The following is a 22,003-nucleotide window of genomic DNA, read 5'->3' as shown; positions in this document are numbered from 1 at the left end:
AGCCATGAAATTAAAAGACGCTTGTTCCTTGGAAGAAAAGTTATGACCAACCTAGACAGCATATTACAAACCAGAGACATTACTTTGCCAACAAATGTCCATCTAGTCAAGGCTATAGTTTTTCCAGTAGTCATGTATGGATGTGAGAGTTGGACTATAAAGAAAGCTGAGCACTGAAGAATTGATGCTTTTGAACTGTGGTGTTGGAGAAGACTCTTGAGAGTCCCTTGGACTGCAAGGAGATCCAACCAGTCCATCCTAAAGGAGATCAGCCCTGGGTGTTCATTGGAAGGACCGATGTTGAAGCTGAAACTCTAATACTTTGGCCATCAGATGCGAAGAGCTGACTCATTTGAAAAGAGCCTAATGCTGAGAAAGATTGAGGGCAGGATTAGAAGGGGACGACAGAGGATGAGATGGTTGGATGGCATCACCAACTCAATGGACATGAATTTTTGTAGGCTCCGGGAGTTGGTGATGGACAGGGAGGCCTGGCGTGTTGCAGTTCATGGGGTCACAAAGAGTTGGACACGACTGAGTGACTGAATTGAATTGAACTGAAGTGGTCAGAAATCCAGGTAACAACCTGGACTTACGATTGACTTTTGAAATGGGAGCAGAAGGGGGCAGATTTGTGGAACTGAGCCCTCAGCCTGTGCGATCTAATGCAATGACCTATCTCTGGGCAGAGAGTGTCAGAACTGAGTTGAATTGTAGGGAACCCAACTGGTGTCAGTACATTACTTACCGTTGTTGGAAACCTCATCCTAGCTGCCGACCCAGTCTGCTAGAACTGACTTCAGTTTTTACTATGCATTAAATAATGTGCATTTTACAAAGAGAAAATAGGTCCCTCACCCCTCTAAAAAGCTTTTAGGCCAACAAGGATAGATGAAATAACCAAAAAAATTTTATAACATTTACAAGAAATTAAACCTTAATAAATATATGCAATAATAAAATACATGTTAAATAAAATATTAGAAATGTCAGGGTTTTTTTTCCCCTTCATACTCATGTTTCATTAAACAGTTTTATTCAGTCTCTTTGCAGGTAGCTTTGAGGTAATTGTTTTCTTTATCCTAAGAACCATATTTGTGTGCCATCAAGCAGTGTTCTTTTTTTCATTTTTTTTTCAGAACACATCATTTTCACTTACAGCTATACAGTTTGAGATCTACAGTACTTCTTGAATATTTATATTATTCACCATGAAAATGTTATCTCACACAACATTCATTTTGTTGCTGGTAAGAAATGTGCTTTTTTCTATCTCTCTACTTGTCTTTTAGGTGTATATTTAGGTATATAATACTCCTTGGTATATGTCAGTGTATATGTATGCATGATCTTTAAAATTCTCATTAACAATGACATGTACGAAAATACTCTAAAAAAGAATATATATATATATATGCATGTATGTGTGTGTATTTCTACATATGTGTGTGTATATATACACATACACATATATTCCCTGAAGGAGGACATGGCAGCCCACTCCAGTATTCTTGCCTGGAGAATCCCATGGACAGAGGAGCCTGCAGAGCTATAGTCCATGGGGTCGCAAAGAGTTGGACATGACTGAAGCAACTTAGCACGCACACAGGCATACACATATATACAGTTGTACATATATATGAATCACATGGTTGTACACCAGAAACTAACACAACATCCCAAACCAGCTATACATCAATTTAAAAAATGACACCTAGCAAGTGAAATCATGGAGTCATATTGCTAAGAATAATTTCATACTTATTTGATATTTGTTTTCAGTTTTTAAATCAATTTTACCTTGTGGATTTAAAACATTCAGTGATGTGTCTTCTATAGAGTATTATTCAAAATAAAGCAATTCAGAGTGGCTTTGAATATGTGAGCATTTTAATATAATTTAAGAGACTTTGAAAGAATGCACTTGTAAGGAGAAGCCCCCAACACAGGAATAATGTATGTGGTGTGGGGAGCAGCAGTTTATACTCAGATACTCTAAGACATCACAAATTTTACATTTTAGTACTATGGATAAAGGGAATGAGAACAGTGAATATTCATTTTTTTTATCCCTGTATTCATTCTTTTGTTCACTAATTCCTTGTTTAAATGTATTCCAAAACATTTACCCATAAAGTAAAGGAAGTTATGTATAGTAACGATTTCAGAGAATAGTCAAGAACGTTCAGTGACTGAATGGATTTAGGGATGGAAAAGGACCAAAAAAAAAAAAAAAGAATATGAAGGAAAAAAAGAGAGAAATAAAAAAACACTCCAGAGATTTGAGATTTAGGAGCCTCTAAAGCAGTGGTGCCTATAATAGAAAGGGGTAACAGTCATGAAGAGCCAGTTTATGTGGGAGTAGATAATGAGTTCTATTTGGGATATTTAATTTTGAGACTGATGGGGGGACACTTAATTGGAGATGTTCTGTAGGTGTAATGATATTAAGAAGGGGAAAAAATTCAATTAGAGCTCCACCAAATGATATCAGCTGTGTCCAAATGCTATTGATTGCCTCTGTGTATAGCTGGTGTGCAGCGTAGTGCAGCTGAGTGCTACCGAGCTCTCCTTCAGCTCAACATCCTTTGATTTGATGAAGAATATGGAGGGTGACCGGAGAAGGCAATGGCACCCCACTCCAGTACTCTTGCCAGGAAAATCCCATGGACGGAGGAGCCTGGCAGGCTACAGTCCATGGGGTCGCGAAGAGTCGGACACGACTGAGTGACTTCACTTTCACTTTTCCCTTTCATGCACTGGAGAAGGAAATGGCAACCCACTCCAGTATTCTTGCCTGGAGAATCCCAGGGACAGGGGAGCCTGGTGGGCTGCCGTCTATGGGGTCGCACAGAGTCGGACACGACTGAAGCGACTTAGCAGCAGCAGCAGCATGGAGGGTGACAGAGCAGATAAAACGCAAGTCCAGCAGCTTTCTTTCACTGTTCCTCTGACTTCTCCCATTTCTCCTACCGCAAACTGATAATATTGTGCGAGATTCAACCAACTCATGGGGTTACAGATGGTATCAAGGTCCATCACATACTTGAAAGTAATTGGAAAATCACCATGTGTTCTAGAAATGCATGATAGTCTATTATTACGATGTCTACTACTCTACTTAGAGAAGTAGGAATTTATACGAAGTATGTGGGTTAAGAGGAGCTTTTTATTACTTTCTACAACCAAATTTTGTAGAAAATATTTCCCAGTTGCTTAAGATGATGTAAATGTCCTCACCAACTCATCACTGACTGCTTTCCTAGTCCCATTTTCAGCACAGAACATTAGAGAAACATAAAAGTACTCACTGTTCTTCCAAGACACAAGGAAATAGTATTCCTCTAAGCTTCTGTATTACTGGTCCTCTCTCCTGGAATGCAACCCTTACTCCTCCATACTCCCAAATTTTCCATCCTGCAGATCTTTACATTCTCTGAGATGCATTTCAAATATACCCCCTCCCTTAAACAAAATCATTCACTTCCTTTTGTATTTCTATACCATTTAAGGAAAATCTTTACTAGTGAATAAGAAACCTGTTATATTATACTAATTACTACATACTGTACTAGACTGTGAACTCATGAAGGGCTTTATCTTTTTCTCCATTTTTCTGTCCTCTACAAAAGAACCTGCCTGCCAATGCAGGAGACGTAAGAGATGCAGGCTCGATCCCTGGGTCAAGAAGATCCCTTGGAGAATGGCATGACAACCCACTCTGGTATTCTTGCCTGGAGAATCCCACAGACAGAGGAGCCTGGTGGGCTACAGTCCATGGGGTCACACAGAGTTGGACGCAACTGAAACAACTTAGCGTGCATGCATGCACACACAAGTAACCCAATCCTACACATATAATACATGATTAGTATAAGTGTATTCAATGAACTGTGAAAACCTGAGTTTAGGAGGGAACTGCATTCCTTGCCTTGTTAGTCAGATTTACTAATTATCTGAAATGGAATCCTAATAAGGGAAAAATTTAAAATTGCTGCAGCCAGTTGAAGGGACTGACTTCAGAATGTCACCCTGAAATATGCCTCTTTGGCATAAGGATTATATTGAACTGGTTACGTTTAAAAAACAACAGCCACACAAAGAGCTTGGAAAACTGAATAGAAGTTACAGTTTTAAAATAAGAGACATCTGCGAGAAGAGGGGGATGATCAAATCCCCAGAAAGTCTTAGTAATGGTGACGGCAAGGACTTAAATCTACATAACAACCATACCCTTGTTTACTGTGTTTTTCTTAATAACCTTCCAAAAGTGGCTCTCCATTGCCTCATGCCCTGACTACAAAATCTTTTCTCTTTACTTAGGTATTTAAGGTTGTACCTTGGGCCATTTCAGGGAGTTCTTAAATTTTCCTGGGTTTCTCCCTGTATATAGGAAGTATATACATTATTAAGCTTCCCTGGTGGCTCAGTTGGTAAGGAATCCACCTCCAATGCAGGAGACCTGGGTTTGATCCCTGGGTCAGGAAGATCCCCTAGAGAAGGGAATGCCTAACCACTCCAGTATTCTTGCCTGGGAAATCCCATGGACAGAGGAGCCTGGTAGTCTATACTGTCCATGGGGTCTCAAAGAGTCGGACATGACTGAGCGACTAAAGACACACACACCCCGCCACGTGTTATTAAACCCATTCCCCCCCCACCCTGCCCTTGTTACACTGTTTTTATTACAGGGGTGTCTCAGCCAAGAACCTAGAAGGGAAAATTCTTCCCCTATAGTCATGTGGCCCAACAGAGAAACTGTGTTCTCTGGTTGCTATGGAGGGAATGCATGCTTATATTTGATTAGTAACTTATGTTTTATTATACTGCATTGTATAGGTAATGTATGCTTAGATCACATGTAGGTTATATAGATAATGCATATTTATAGAAAATAAAATGAAACATATAGTAACTGTACTATTCTGATCTGCTGAATCTTTTTCTCAAGTTAAGGCTGAGGTATAAATCAATAGGCTAAAAGTACCTTTACTGTTTGGGCTTCCCAGGTGGCACTAGTGGTAAAGAACCAGCCTGCCAATTCATGGGTTCAATTGGGTTCAACATGGGTTCGATCCCTGGGTCAGGAAGGTTCCCTGGAGAAGTGCATGGCAACCCACTCTAGTATTCTTGCCTGGAGAATCCTATGGACAGAGGAGCCTGGCGGACTACAGTCCATGGAGTCACAAAGAGTTGGACACAACTGAAGAGACAGAGCATGCATGTGCAGGTTTACTGTTTAGGTCATTGAGAAAATTGAACAAAAGTGTAAATGTGTAAGTATGTGTGTGTATGTATGTATGAATAGGCATACACATACTCACATGCTAACATAAAAAGTAATTTAAAGTTAATTGTACAAAGGGTCATATTACCAAATGATAATGAATGTATAGAAAATGTACATAAGTGCAAACCAAATGCCGGCTAACTGATTATAACACAGAACAATTAGCCAATTGAGAAATTATTCTTGTTTATATAGGTATATATAACAAGAGAAGGCAATGGCACCCCACTCCAGTACTCTTGCTTGGAAAATCCCATGGACGGAGGAGCCTGGTAGGCTACAGTCCATGGGGTCGCTAAGAGTCGGGTCGGACACTACTGAGCGACTTCACTTTCGCTTTTCCCATTCATGCACTGGAGAAGGAAATGGGAACCCACTCCAGTGTTTTTGCCTGGAGAATCCCAGGGATGGCGGAGCCTGGTAGGCTGCCGTCTCTGGGGTCGCACAGAGTCGGACACGACTGAAGCGACTTAGCAGCAGCATATAGGTATATTGAGTTTATTTCTATCAACTGATATTGCATCATAAAGCTTTATTTCAGATTCAGGTTTGAAAGTTGAATACCTATAATATTCAGGAAGATAAAGTATGTAAGGGAAATGGATCCAGTGGTAGCTGTGATAAATTAGCCTGTGTTCACTCTTCTAAAAGGAGGAAGCCCTAATTAAGGACCAGTCAAATGTTACCAAGCTAAAATGAACACCTAGAGTTTCTAGACTTTCCAGTTTTTCAGAAAAAAAAATGCCCTTCTCCAGCAGATCTTTCCGACCCAGGAATTGAACCTGGGTCTCCTGAGTTGCAGGTGGATTCTTTACCAACTGAGCTATCAGGGAAGCCCTTGATTCTCTTAAATATATTTCAATTTGTAAATGTTCTTCATTCATTTGTATTGCTGGATTCAATTAGCAAGCCATGATGATACAGTGTGTTTTATCTTAATTATTACTGACATATATTTTACACACACACACACACACACTATGCTAAGGACAAACTATTTGCTAATATAAGTAAAAATAATAAGCAAATTTCTGTGCATGCATGTAAATTGACATAATAACAATCAATTTACTATATCAAGGCTATTTATTACCTTGTCTAATAGATCAAAGTTTCCCTGTTGATACAGCTACAATATAATGTTCAAATGACATTCTACTGGAATAAAAAATTTGATTTGCCAAGTTGTGATTAAAAACAAAATTCATGCCTATTACGCAGTGATTTATTTAACACCGATGCTGTTCTTCTGCGAAAGCGTATATGTTTAGGATATTTGAACACATGTACAATAAATAATAAGCATGCAGTAGAAAAGTCGAGATGATGTGCATCACACTGTATAGTTTCCTGACCTTTTCTAATAAAGTGAGTTGATTTCCATTTTAGGGACAGTGCCAACCTTACATACAATTCATCAATATGCTTCCAGTCTGTGAGGTTAAAAATGCAATAGAAAGAAGAGCAACCCTGTCTATATCAGGACTCCAAGGCATTTGGAATATAGGTACAAATATCAGGGACAATATTTGAATATATCTCATGGGGCACAGAGAGAAGAGTTGTGGGTATACCGTGAAAGAAACACAAATATACATTGGTATTCCTAGGAGAGAAGGGCAATGAGGTCTGGGGCATGATTCCCACTACAGTGTAATTTGAATGATGGCAGTAAAAGGCCAAGAACACTCTAGGCTATATGGTCTATTGGTCAGAAGATGTCTCTGATTCCCAATTTCAGGAAAAGCTGAAAGAAATCAGTGATTCCAGAGAGAATGCAAATTTACATGCAAATCTTCTCGGCAAAGTGATCTCCACCAGCTGGAGCGGAGGATTCACACCCTCTGTTTTTCCATCTAGAGAATCAGGCTGATTCCAGGGATAAAGAACAGCTATAATCCCTTCTGATGCAGTCTCCTGAGTACTGTATAACCATCTCCAGGGTACAGAAAACGCACTTGATTCAAACTTAGATAGCCAAAATCCCTTTGAGAGGTAATACCTATGCCTCCCATTTCATGAGAGATAACATACTGAAAAATGAAAATGTGTTTTAACAACAACAATGAAAAGACTGTCCATAGATCTTTTCCAATTCTGATACAAATGTATATTTAAAAAACAAATGAAAACATAAAGGCACTGAAAAATTAAATGCTGTAAAAGAGCTACTGCCCTGAGGCAAGGGAGCCAAAACTACAGACTGGGAACATTATGAAGCGCTTTACTGAATTTACATTTTGGCTCAGAGTCTGTCCACTAAAGGGAGCAAACAGGCCAAGTCACAGAGGTACCTAAGACTTACACCTACCACTGGTTGGGGTTGGTAGAGAGATGTGAGAACATGGTGCTTCATTTGTTCTGGGCATAATAAACTGAACTCAAGGATTTAAATGAACTGGAGGAAATTCAATGCAACAGCTCAAATGAATGACTAAGGAGCTCCAAGATCTTAATCTGGGGAAAGCTGAAAGAACAAAATATGTGCAGTTTAGCTCTGTGCTAATGAAAGGAAAGAGATAACACTAAAAATAACTGAATGGTGCAAGCTTCAAGGCAGCAAAGAGCTCTGGCGCAAATGGATCTATCCAGAAAAAATGAGACTTAATTACACAAAGGAAAACTGTTGACTGTGAGGAAAAGTGTCCTGAGATTAAATGACTGCTATTGAATGGGGAACCATCAGAGAGGCAATGATGAGAGTGTTAGCTTGACGCCTGAAGCCTCGAAAATGAGACACGTTGCCGGAAAACCCATTACAGGATAAATACCCCCTTGGTCCTAAGGAGATTGAGACACGTCAATTTAGGGAGGAGAATTGCAGAGCGGACACACCATCAGAACACGGGGTAATGAGTCAGGATTCTGGGCTCTGTCCCAGCAGCATGAAGCGTAGTCTTGCTCAGCCTACCCGACTTCTCGGTTACTCAGCTTCCTTCCTGATGTTTCTACTTCAGTGGAAGGTGGTGACGAATTTTGTTGCTATCTAAAGGGATTCCCAGGTGGCACAGATGGTAAAGAATCTGCCTGCTAAAGCGGGAGACAAGAGATGTAGGTTTGATTCCTGAGTCTGGAAGATCCCCTGGAGGAGGAAATGGCAACCCACTCTAGTATTCTTGCCTGAAGAATCCCATGGACAGAGGAGCCTGGTGGGCCACAATCCTTGGGGTTGCAAAGAGTCAGACACGACTGAGCACAGACACACAAAGCCTGTGATAAATAAGGAAACAGACTTAGCCTTAACAAGTGTGATCCGATGCCTAAAGAGTTAAGGATATTACAAAGCATAACAGTGATTCAATGGACATCAAAACATTGGGATGAGAATTTTAACCAAACAAAGGATAAGTATTGACAAGTACATTATAAATATGATTTCAATAGATGTGTCTTTTAGAAACAAAGCAGTAAACACTGGGTTTCAAGATACAGTCAAGATGTCAAAGAAAGCCTCAGATCCTGTGCTTGTCTCTATGTTTTTCAAATTTTCATTCTCTTCCTTCCTGTAATATATTTGATGCATAAAATATACATTGAGACAATGTATACCTATGTGAAATAAAATTTGTATTTTATAGCAAGACAGAAAAAATTAAACACAAAAAATTTGCCTCTCTTCCTGAACTGTGCATTGTGTATTTGCATTATGCATCCACCAAACCTCCCCCATTGGCAGGAATACCTGCTCGACCATTAAGAGCAGCATTCTCCCAATATCAACAAGACAATCCTTAAAAGATAACATTCCTTCTTGATCTTGGAAGGAATCACATGACTGACCATGATGACGCTTAGATTTGGATTATCTACGACTGTCAATTTCATGTACAGCCCTCTGTCAAAAAGCTTATATAACGGTACCTTGACTTCTAGCAGGTGGACAGTTCTCAGAGCTTTCTGAGATGCTCTTCCGAGATCGTAATCCTCAAATTTGACTCAAATAAAATTTTTCATTTATTTCTTAGATAAACTGATTAATTTTTCATCCGAAATTACAAAGCATAATAATAATAAACACATGTTCATCCCAAGAACTGAAATATCAACTATAGCTCACACCTGAACCTAAAACCGTGCACCTCCACTACCCCTTGCCTGTGTTATACCCTTCTCCTGTACAGGGTTAATTACTTTTATTTTCTGCTTGTTTGTTTTATTGGTTTTTCAGATTTATTGCATATATATGTGAAGGGGAGCAAAGTATGCCACCCCCAAAATATATTCCTTTGACATAAAGATTACTTCCAGCTGATAATTTTTGAGAGGCTACAGATATAGGAGACTCTCTGAAACAGAGAAGACAAGAGTCACTCTTTTGGAAGGGACATTTACATATATGAGAGAAATCTCCATTTGTAAGGCTATCTCCCTTTCTGTACCAGGAAAAGAATGACTAAATCTCTAGATACTCTTATCAAAGCAGAAGACAGGGACTTCAATCTGCAGAACAGCCTTATCTTTGTTCTCTGTGCTTTTCCTGATAACTGGTTGCCCTTCCTCAACCCCTTGTGTCTTTGAGTGAAGATGGTATTTAAGGTGGGAGTTGGACCACTTCAGGGAGTTACTCAATGTTTTCCTGGGTCTCTCCCATGTATACCAGAGGTATCCTTGTTATCTATTATCCAGGTTATTCCTTCTGGTTTTTATTCCTGTTACTCTGTCTCTTTTGTCTCAGCCAAAAATCTAGGAGGGTAAAAAGACAATTATTTTTCCTCCCCTACACATGCATGCCCGTGAAACCGAGCAGAACCCTGTGGGACCCTTCCAGGGATAAATCCTCCCTATGTCCCCATTTCTTGTTCGTAGGAAATATCATTTGTTCAGCCTCCTTGATCTTCCCTGAGTGCCAAAGGGCAGATTCAAACAGTTGCTTATCAGGGAATGGAAGGAAGCAGAGATGGAGGAGGATCAATCAAGAAATTAAAGAGATTGAAGCAGGATCCTGGTTCCTTCTCAAGGAAATGACATAACAATACCTTTGAGTTCTAAGGCCCTCACCAAGGTGAGGATGGTAACTAAGGCTTAGCACAAATCCCTGAGCACTGTCCTGTTATATTACCAACTAATCAGAAGAAAGAAAGATAAGTGGGAGATAAAGAAGACTCTGACCCCCTCCCCAAATGATTCTCCCTTTAAAAACGTTCATAGTTGAGCAACTGAAGGGATATATGAAGGAAATCAGTCACACTACTGTTGTACAGACATACTATACACAAACCATATCTGAACACTTTTTATTATGGCAGTTAAGAGTAAACATTGAGTGGTGGTGGTGGTTTAGTCGCTAAGTTGTGTCTGACTCTGGCGATCTGTGGACTGTAGCCTGCCAGGCTCCTCTGTCCATGGGATTCTCCAGGCAAGAATACTGGAGTGGGTTGCAATTTCCTTCTGTTAGGTAGTTAGAATAGGAAAAAGGAATCCAAAATGGCAAGGGCTAAAAGACAAAGAAGGGAAAACCCCGGGAAAATAGAACAAAGGAAAGTCCCAGGACCAGAGTGAGGAACTCAGGTAAAACAAACAGTACTCCTGGCTGGCAAAATTTACATACGGCAGGCCCAGGGGGAGGAGAAAAAAATATATAAAAAGAGGAGCCAAAATTGGACCGGGGCCTCTCTTCTCTTCGCGTGTTTTGGGTCAGCATTCCCTCATGCCTCGAAGATGTATTTTTCTTTACTTTCTAAATAAAACTGAGCTGTAACTCAGAACTGTAACACTGGCCCGACCAAGAGCTGTAATACTGGTCCAGCCCAGGGCTGTAAGGTTGGTCCATCCATCGCTTCAAATTTTTGTTGCAATGAGACAGAACCAAGGAAATTACACACTCCCCTGACATTTATTGGTGCCTGCCCTATGCAAATTGGGCTAGCCAGGAGTGCTGTTTGTTTTACCTGAGGTCCTCACTCTGGTCCTTGGACCTTCCTTTGTTCTATTTTCTCAGGCTTTTCCCTTCTTTGTCTTTTAGCCACCACCATTTTGGACTCCTTTTTCCTATTCTAAATACCTAACACTTCTCCAAGGATCTTCCTGACACGGAAATCAAACCTAGGTCTCCTGCATTGCAGGCAAATGATTTACCAACTGAGCTATGAGGGAAGCCCACATTGAATGTTGAGTAAGCAATATTAAATTGGTATCCTGTGGGAAAATCTCTATCTATCACCTGTATGACTATTGGCATTCTGAGTTTGGGGTTATGATGATTCTTCAAAGACTCTGGGGAAAGTAACGGAATTGCTTTTCTGTGACTCCAGAATTCCTTTTATTTTACTGTAGTTTTCAATCTTGGATGCATACTAAAATCAACTGGGGAGCTTTTAAAATATGAATATTGGGACCACAGACCACTTAAGTCAGACTCTCTGGAGACAGGACCCAGGCATCATTATTGTACAAGTTCCTATAGGTAGCCACATTTGAGAACTACTGATTCTGTGGCTTCCTTTAAGGCCTACTCCTATGAAATCCGTATGAATTCTGAGAAAAATCAGAGTAAAGAAAATCACTTTTAAAAAAAAAAAAAAGGAAACAATATTGTCTTGTTGATAACTTCATATATAATAAGGATTATAGAATTTATTGGGTTGAGGGTTTGGGAAAATCATACTTACAAAAGGAATAAAAAATACCAGAAGCTCATAAAATAACCTGTGATAGTTCAGATTACTTGCATATTTTACCTTTAATTTTAAAGTCCTATCAGTATTCAAAGGAGCTTAGAGCTTTTAGAAATGCTTCAGTGAGGAACACTTTATACTCTGTCCCTGATAAATGAAAATGTTCACTTCCTCTCAGACAAGTCAGTAACAAACAACTATTTTCCAGCAACTGGACTGTATCCACCTATTCATTTCTCATGGCTCATTGAGCATCATTAGGAATGTAACAGGCTTTAGTTACTACCAACCCCAGTTACTGTAAAATTAGTCAATTACCTGAGAGTTTAAAAAAATCATTAAGGCTGTGTTTTTTTTTTTTTTTTTTTGAACTATATTTGGCTATTTCAAAAGTGGGTAGGCATAAGATGTTTTTTTGTCTTTACCCATCAATCCAGTCTATTAAATGTAAAACTAGATGATCCTTACATAGGTAGAATAAGGCTTCTGAGCAGTCCATAGATCAAATACACTTCCTAAAATGTTTATTTTTTGATACTTAGAAAAAAATATATAGAAAAAAAATTTGAAATGATTGGTTAAGAAATCTACCACAATTAATAGAAGATGTAGCCTCTGTAACCTCTGTCAGCTGTAACCTGACAATATTGGCAACTTTAAAAATACTCCCAAAAAAGCAAATAGCTATTAAAGAGCATGCTGCTATGTGCCCAGCATAAACACGAGTTGGATTATAGATGATTTTATGTTTTCCACAATATAAAATGACCGTATACATTTATAATCACAAATAACCTGTTGGACAAATCTCCATTGCTTTATTATTATTTCTCTCCCTTTGCTCAAATCCTGTATTCTCCAAATAACCTTCCAGTTGAGCTACCTAAACAAAGTGGCTCAATATGTGTGTGCCTGTGTATATGCTGGGGCAGGGATGAGGTGGGGAGAGTGTCTATTGTTACTAAGTACCCAAACTTGAACCAGTAGGCCATCATATTTTTCATTGTCCATTGCCACATTGACACCTGCCTTTATACATCTATAAATTTGGGGGAAATGTGGTTAGTATGAAACAGTCTGTGTTCATGCCTGGAGTCCTTATTGGAAAGCCAACAAATTCAGAAGAGAAAAAGATCTGAGGCTCCATTCCCAGAAGTTCTGCCCATTTTTTCACTACTAAAGATTGTGAGGGCTAAATCTTCTACCACTTTTGGATATTCTGAAGGATATAGGCATAGCAAAAGTTATCACAATGTCTGAAAAAAGTTGTCTCATTTCACTGATCACATTTCACATAAAATTTTGAGACTTCAACATTTTATGGCTTGATGGCCACATGACCTGTACTGTCCCAAAGGGCCCTGATTCAGAAAGGCCCTACTCTTGATTCAATGCTCTGCCATTACCATCTTGAAATCTTTAATAATTTTGTCTTTGAACTTGTGTTTATATGGGAAGTCACATGGGGCAATGGAGCATGGACATGAGAGGTGAGGTATGCAATATATGAGTCCACCATCGCTTACCGCTCCATTCACGCTTGATATTAGTAATACCCTATGGGCACAAAGGGGCTTCCAAGGTGTCTCAGTGGTAAAGAATCCATCTGCTAGTGCAGGAAATGTGGTTCATCCCTGAGTTGGGAAGATCCCCTGGAGAAGGAAATGGCAACCCACTACAGTATTCTCGTTTGGGAAATTCCATGGACAGAGGAGCCTGGTAGGCTACAGTCCATGGGTCGCTAAAAGTTGAACACGACTGAGTAACCAAACAACATGAGCATAAAATCCGCATAGAACCACAATGTGTAAGAGTTTGGTGAGACTCTAAGCTAGTACAAGAGTATAATAAGCAGGGATGTAGACAGTCAATGACATATGTGAAACAAAGCTGGATTTGAATGAAGAAAAAGGCAATGGTTTTCTAAGAAACATAATGACCCTGAAATTATATATAATTATTATATATAAAAATTATATAAATTATTATATCCTTTCTTACTTGTGTTCTTGCCTTATATTAGCCAGCCACCTTGACTAAAAATGATGACATGAACAGAAAGAGAAAGATAGGACAAACAAACTTCCTTTTCTCTTCCTTTCCTTTCGGTCCTTCCTTACTCATCAGTGAGCCAAAAGGAGAAGCAAAATAAAAAAAGTTGAGTTAGTTTTGTGTAGCATTTCCACAATTTGTAAGAACAAAATACATATGCATGAATGAGATATCAAATATGAGTTGTGTAACTTCAGTGATCCTGCATTAAAGAAAAACAATCTTCGTTTTGTACTTAAAATGGCATTGAACAATACAGAGATGAACAGCAAAATGTGTACTAAACATTTAAACTGCTTTTAGTTTGGAATGACATTAAATAACAAATAATAAAAACAGCATGACAAGTCCAGAGAGAAGCTGAGGAAGAAAGGACAAAGCTTTATATTAAGGGATAAAATTGGATTCCATAGGAACAGTTGACCACATGTAGATTCCATTTTAAATTTATAAATACGATGTAATTTAGAGACAATTGCTGCTTTATCTCTCAAAGACTCAAAAGTTTTAGCTAGTCTTATTCACTGCTAACTCCTTAGAAGTGGTATTTTTACTACAGAGATTAAAAATTACACTGATTAGATACATAGTTCCTTGAGCAGTAGGGAAGGCTAGATAGAAATCATGATAGAGAGAAATCCAGAGGCAATATCAGACTTCTCCAAAGTCCTCTTCACATTTATTTCTCAGGTAAAACTTCTTTGATATTATCTTCTTCATGATTCTTATTGTAATTTCCACGAATTTTGTTATAAATGGATTCATTTGATGGAAGATGGAGGCACATATTCTTTACTCAAGGTCATTTAGCTAATAATCAAATGATCTGGTGGCTCAGATGGTAAAGAATCTGCCTGCAGTGCAGAAGACCCAGGTTCAACCCGCGGATTGGGAAGATCTGGTAAAGGGAATGGCTACCCACTCCAGTATTCTTGCCTGGAGAATTCCATGGACCGTGTAGTCCATGTATTGCAGAGTCGGACATGAGTGAACGACTTTCATTTTGACTTTTTTTCAGACAACTACATTGTCTTCTTGCATTTCTTTTTCTTTGGGATGATTTTGGTTCCCCATGGACAGAGGAGTCTGGCAGGTTACAGTCCATGGGCTCGCAAAGGGTCCAACATGACTGAGCGACTAACAGTTTCACTTTCTGAAGACTCACGGCTAAGTCTTGAGTCATATAACCAAAGCTTCCCTTTAACTTGAAAAGAAAGTTGCACTGACATTTTATTGATTATTAAATCATTTACACAAGTGTCATTTTGGGGCAACGTGCATGTACCATGTTGTCCTTTTTTCACTTTAATTACTAAGATGTAAATCTCTTTCTGGCTAAAAATGTTTAGTTTTCAAACAGGAAAAATAAAATTTCATTGGCAGCTTTTCAGACTTTGAAATTCTTCTTTGGCAATTCTATTAACAAGAAGTTAGATAAACCCACTCTCTGCTTAACTCAACTCTTCAAAAGTATTTCACTTAGGAGCATGTGTTTCTAGCTCAGAATGGTTAATTACAACAGAAGGAAAAATCAACATTTTGAATGAAAGGTTATAGGAGAGAGTATGAAGAGGAAGAAAATTGCTCACAAATAGAATTTTGAACAAGAGAAAAACTAGTCCAGCCATGATGTACATTACCAGTTTCAATCATTTACACTTTGGGTTCTTTTTCAGTTCTGGCTGGCTGTCTTTCGTCTTTCTTAATCTGCTGAATGCTTAAGCTTTACTGTCCAGAGTTTTGCTGGAGTTACATTGCTAAAAATAGAAGTACATTGTCCAGATAAGCTCCCCGAGAAGGTAGGCAGCCAACTCAATGACACAGGAGCAAAACCAGGCTTGTCTCTCCTCTCTTTCTCTATGATTCTCATTACTAGGCTGAGAGTGGTTTTGGTCTATAGAGACACGCTCTTGCTGAGGGTCTTTATGCAAAGTCAGAAAGCCTGTTCAGCTTCTGTAGCCCTAAAGAGACAGGCAGAATTCCAGCTCAGCTCCCATTTTCAGATCTTGGGACACAGGAGAGGAATCCTGCAAAGCAGTCTGGAACAGCACCTCATTTCCTCATAGGCTTATCCATCTTTGATATGCATAACAATAGAACAAAAGAGTATGAAGTTTGGAACTTATTCTTAAAATGTTGAAATTACTAATAGAAGGACTAAGAAATGAGGGGCGCCTAGGTAAAATTGTTCAAGTCATTCAGGTCTAAGGGTTGTTGTTGTTGTTGTTGTTGTTGTGTGTGTGTGTGTGTGTGTGTGTGTGTGGTGCATCGATATGAGACATCTTTATGGGATTGAGTCCCACAAACACAGTTGTCATATAAGTCAGAAAACTCATAGGGACAAAATTGCTGGAAGCTGCGCCACTAACTGGGATGACTCCACAGTGAACTACCTGTACTCATGCTATCACCTTGGGATCTGCATATGGAGGAAACCGAAGCTAAGACTTGTCATCTATATTTGTTTTGAAAAACTGGATGAGGGCAAGGGCATACCAAAATGTAACTTCAGTGGAAGGACAGGGGCAGACACAAAGCAGAAACAGCCTCTCCCAAATACATTGAATAAACACTCCCGATCTTCTGGGGCATCCATAATCAACCAAAATTATTCCCTTAATCACCAGTCTGGTTGTTCAAGGGCACAATGTCCTAACATGTGTGGATCTAGACCCCACACGTCAATTTTCTTTGGTCTGAACTTGTCTGCCTTTGGCCAAAAGTAGGGACTGCAAAAATTAAAAAACAAAAACAAAAACACAACAGCCTTGCTGGCAACTAGGTCATGATGTTCCCAACTGAAGATAAACAATGCTCTTGAAAAATAAATAATGTCCAGAGAGGCCACTCTGACCATGGTTGAGCTAGATAGACACAAGACACTCTTCAAACAGGAAAATTAACAGTCCATCCCCTCCCTTGCCTAACACGGTTCACTGTAGTTCCAATACCAATGACAATTCTAGCCCCTTCTTAAATTTCCCCAGCTCTCAAAGAAAAATTAAAATACTCAATATGGCATTGCATCTATCTCTTGACAACGGGCAATTGAGAACTTGCTTCTGCTTCCAAAAACCCTCCTGGGAATCCCTCAACCCACATTCTGTGAGAACCACTCCCATGTTCATTTGTTCTTTCCAAAATTCCCCATGGTGTAGTGAATTCTTAGTGGCTGGAGCAAGCAAAATAAAGCTGTGAGGTTTCTTTGCACTGTGTGCATGAGTTTGTAGAATCACGGGGGTGGGGTGGGGGTGGGGGGCTGTGGGTGGCCAACACATGTACTCCTGATAACCTCTGGTTGGTAAACATTGACTTTGGTCCCTTAGCTGGCTACCAGCTATAAAGCACCTTTCCTTAAAAAAAAGGAAGAAGAAAGAAAAGTAACCACAGCATTTTCGAATATCTAAATTTTTCTTCTCTTCTCTTTCCTCTACTATGGAAATCTTGTCTTTGCCTTTGCTAATTGGAATCAATCTATTATCAGTTTCTCCTATATATGCATGAAATAATTGGCTGCTAACTAAACTTATATGTCTCTGAGTCAGTCTTTTACTGTGGTAGATGCTTACTGAGGATTTGGCTGTAATAGCAAGGAGTCCACTTTGAGGCTCCATAGAGTAGATACCTTAAATTCCATATTACACATCTCTCTTTTTAAAATGTCCTTTCAATATGTCTTCTATCTTAAACTCTAGCTTCTTACAAAGGTGTTTGACCCTCCTTCTTTCCTACTCTGCAGCCCACCAGGGCAGAGGGTGGGGGGTAAGGGGAGGAACCAATAAAACAAACTAAAAAAAGAAAAGGAATATGATGAGATAAGATATTATTAAAATATGAGAGTTCCCAAAGAAGTTTCCCCTCCTCCTGCCCCTTAAATAGGATCCTCTTTTCCTTCCTCCTGAGGTAGAGGTGTGTGTGTGTGTGTGTGTGTGTGTGTGTGTGTGTGTGTGTGTGTGTGTGTGTGTGTGTGTGTGAGACAGAGAGAGGGAGGGAGAAGGAGGGAGAAAGAGATTTGGGAGATAGACTCTGGAGACTCAGTAACCTCTGTCGTGCTATTTGAATTTGAGAGAGTAGTGGTTCAAAGGAAAAAAAATCCATTTGAACTTGAAGACAGGGACATTCTCTTTAAAGCAGCAGAGGTAACCTGTCATTGAAACTGTAGGAAAGCAAATGTAAGCCCAACACCATAGTTGGCTCTACAATAAAATAGATTTATTGTGCCATACTAATGTACATGCTGTTTATATGTTTTCAATTTTTAGAATACTTTTTGAAAAAAAACTAGAGACTTAATTATAGTTAGAAAACAAAAAAGAAATGCAACTCAATATAAAATTAAAAGTATAGTTTACAGAATTTGGGGGAAGCGAGTCAACAGCAATGGAAAAACATGCAGAGTCATTAAAATCTCCATTTGCCATGCCAGGAATTTAGACATATTACTTACAGCTTAAAGAAGAAAAAAATAAAGATTTATGGATTGCATTTAAGATGAAAAAGAAATCAACAGAAGAAGCATTTGGAGCATATGAAAATGAATTAATTTTTCCTCATTTTTCACAAGAGAAAGACTATAAACAATGAAAAAATGAGAAAATCAAAGATTAGAGCTATGGATATTATTAAAGATTTGAAAAATTTAAGAATTAGGAAAATAAAGCAACTCAAATTATATACCTCTGAGGAGTTGCAAATGGTAGAAGGACACAGTATTTAAGTAAAAGATTCTATAAAATGAAAAGTACTTTACGTCTAGATAATAATTCAAATAAAATAGTCTTCAATTTCACATATATTAATACTCATTGCATGCATTTTTGAAAATCCTGATAAGCAAAAATGAGAGAATTAATATTATGTATAAGTTCATTTCTCAGAGATAACAAATATTTATATTTTGATATATATTCATATATAAATGAGATCATATTGTATCATTATATGTATGTATACTATGTATTATAGTCTATGCTTTTAAGCACTTGGAATACCTTTAATATCAATGCAATTACTTCCAAAACTTTAAATTTCTATTCTTAGAGATATACCATTATTTTATAAATCCCCTGAATGTGTGTGTGCTAAGTTGCTTCAGTTGTTTCCAACTCTTTGCGACTCTATGGACTGTAGCCCACCAGTATCCTCTCTTCATGGGATTCTCCAGGTCAGAATAGTGGAGTGGATTGCCATGCCCTCCTCCAGGGGATCTTCCTGACCCAGGGATCAAACCTGAGTCTCTTATGTCTCCTGCATTGGCACGCGGGCTCTTTACCACTAGCGCCACCTGGGAAGCCCTATAAGCTCCCTACCGATGAGTATTGTATTACTTTCATGTTTCTTAAAAATAATAAACAAATACTTGTGTGATTCAGTATATGCATATAGACTTGAATATTTGTTTAGATAATCCTTAGAAATGAGTTGCTCAATCAACTGGATGCCCATTGTTAAGGATTCTGATGGATATTACAAAACTGCTCTGTGAAACATTCCAATTCAGGTTCTTTTTTAAAAAAAAAAAAGGTTAAAAACTGTTACTTTTATTTTCATTTATTTGATTATAAGTAAAGCTGATCATTTTTCACATGTCTTAGGATTGTATATCAATTCTTCCTTCCATATCTTTTAAAAAATTAGGCACTGTATTTCTTTTTCATAATCGATTTGTAAGATTCAATTTCAGTTTGTTCTTAACGTACAAAGATTTTTAAATATTTGTGTGTGCTTTTCACTTACATTTTTGAATTTGTTGCCACTTCTCTAGAAGTATTTTCCATCATCTCATTATAGAAATATTTACTTAGTCATCCTCTATTTCTTGAGCTTCTTAAGCAAATTTATATTTGAATATTTTATCTATCTCAAATTAAATTTTAGTGCATTGTGTGAATGAGGATTCTGATTTTTTATGTGATTATCAACTGATTACCAAAAGCTACTACTCTCCTAGTCCATCTTTACCCATTGATGTGCTTAGTTGCTCAGTTGTGTCTGACTCTTTGCGACCCCATAGACTGCAGCCTGCCAGGCTCGTCTTTCCATGGGGATTCTCCAGGAAAGAATACCATGCCCTCCTCCAGGGGATCTTCCCAACCCAAGGATTGACCCCTGGTCTCCCACATTGCAGGCAGATTCTTTACCAACTGAGCCATCAGGGAAGCCAAAGAATACTGGAGTGGGTAGCCCATCCCTTCTCTAGGGGATCTTCCTGACCCAGGAATTGAACCAGGGTCTTCTGCATTGCAGGTGGATTCTTTACCAGCTGAGCTACAACTGAAATGTTATTTTTACTATATATACTTGAGAATATTTACTTTCACTTATCTATATATTCTTTTAGTGGGAGATTTATTATACATTTTCGTATGGAGATGGACACATGACTTTTTTCTTCAGTATTTTCTAATTACGTCTCATCTATGTTGCTGCCAGGTGAAGTTTAGAGCAATTTTCAGTTCAGTTCAGTTGCTGAGTCATGTCCGACTCTTTGTGCCCCCATGGACTGCAGCATGCCAGTCTTCCCTGTCCATCAGCAACTCCCAGAGCTTGCTCAAACTCATGTCCATTGAGTAGGTGTTGTATCCTCTGTAGTCCCCTTCTCCTGCCTTCAATCCTTCCCAGCATCAGGGTCTTTTCCAGTGAATCAATTCTTCACATCAAGTGGCCAAAGTATTGGAGTTTCAGCTTCAGCATCTGCCCTTACAATGAATATTCAGGACTGATTTCCTTTAGGATTGACTGGTTTGATCTCCTTGCAGTCCAAGGGTAATTTTTGGTCACCTCCAAAGCTCTCTCAGCCCCCCCTTCATGGGCTGTTATTATATTTTGTGTGTGCACTTATATTTTAGGTAAATTTGGGGAGAAATCATATGTACACGGAGAAGGCAATGGCACCCCACTCCAGTACTCTTGCCTGGAAAATCCCATGGACGGAGGAGCCTGGTAGGCTACAGTCCCTGGGGTTGCTAAGAGTTGGACAGGACTGAACGACTTCACCTTCACTTTCATGCATTGGAGAAGGAAATGGCAACCCACTCCAGTGTTCTTGCCTGGAGAATCCCAGGGATGAGGGAGCCTGGTGGGCTGCCGTTTATGGGGTCGCACAGAGTCGGACACGACTGAAGCGACTTAGCAGTAGCAGCAGCAGCATATGTACAAATATTAAACTTTTCATCAAGAAATACTAGGCATATCTGTTCATGTACTCAAATATTCTTTTATATTTTTTCATTCAAGTTTGCACTTCTTCAAATGCACACAAAATATCAATAAATACATAATAATCTCATATTTTGAATTTCTACTGTGCAGAATGAAAGCTTTGATTTCTATTGTGTTTGTTGTCTAAATAGTTACTAGTATGGAGGAAAGCTTGCATACACTTAATATACAATTATTCTCATTTTTCTTTACCAGTTATATCACTGAGTAGATGTGAGTGTTGCTGATTTACTTAGGCCCAAGTGGACAATAATAATATGTTCTAATAGGAATAATTTGATTTTATTTTCTAATACTTATACTTCTCATTTCTTTTACTTAGCATATTTCATTGGCTAGAATATCCAGTAGAGAATTAAAAAAGAGCATTTAATGGGCATTCTAGGTGTGTTTCTAATTTTAATGGAGATACTTTTAGTATTTCAACATTGATTACAGAGTTTACTGTTATTTTGATAGACAGCAGTCTGCATGCTTATCAACTGTCATCTATTTTTACGATGCTTAAAGTCTCTTTCTTTGGTTTGCTTGTTTCTACCTCATATCAGGAACAGACTTTATTTTATAAATATTTGTTCATAATTTATAGAAGGATGTGCAATGAAGGATGTAAATGGAGTCTCTTATATTAAGCATAACTGTTTTCCTGAGATAAATCCAATTTAAATATGGTAAATTTAGCCTATTGTTGGTGTAATTTGCTATATTTTACAAGATTTTAATATTTATATTCCTGAAATTGGTCTATAGTGTTCAAAGTTTCTGCTATTTTTTTTTTCAAATTTCATAATCAAAGCTATGTGGGCTTTAGAATATGAAAATAGAA

General features: G+C 38.5%; 1 protein-coding gene across 2 annotated transcripts in view; it reads right to left on the bottom strand.

Moving 5' to 3' along the window:
* DMD (dystrophin) overlaps positions 1–22,003 on the bottom strand; it is a 2,147,259-nt gene that overhangs the window by 1,852,770 nt on the left and 272,486 nt on the right. The gene's annotated exons all lie outside the window — the stretch shown is intronic.

Source organism: Giraffa tippelskirchi, chromosome X, assembly GCF_054371585.1.
Source record: "Giraffa tippelskirchi isolate mGirTip1 chromosome X, T2T-mGirTip1v1.2.pri, whole genome shotgun sequence".
NCBI lineage: Eukaryota > Metazoa > Chordata > Mammalia > Artiodactyla > Giraffidae > Giraffa > Giraffa tippelskirchi.
This window is presented reverse-complemented; position numbering and strand designations above follow the sequence as displayed.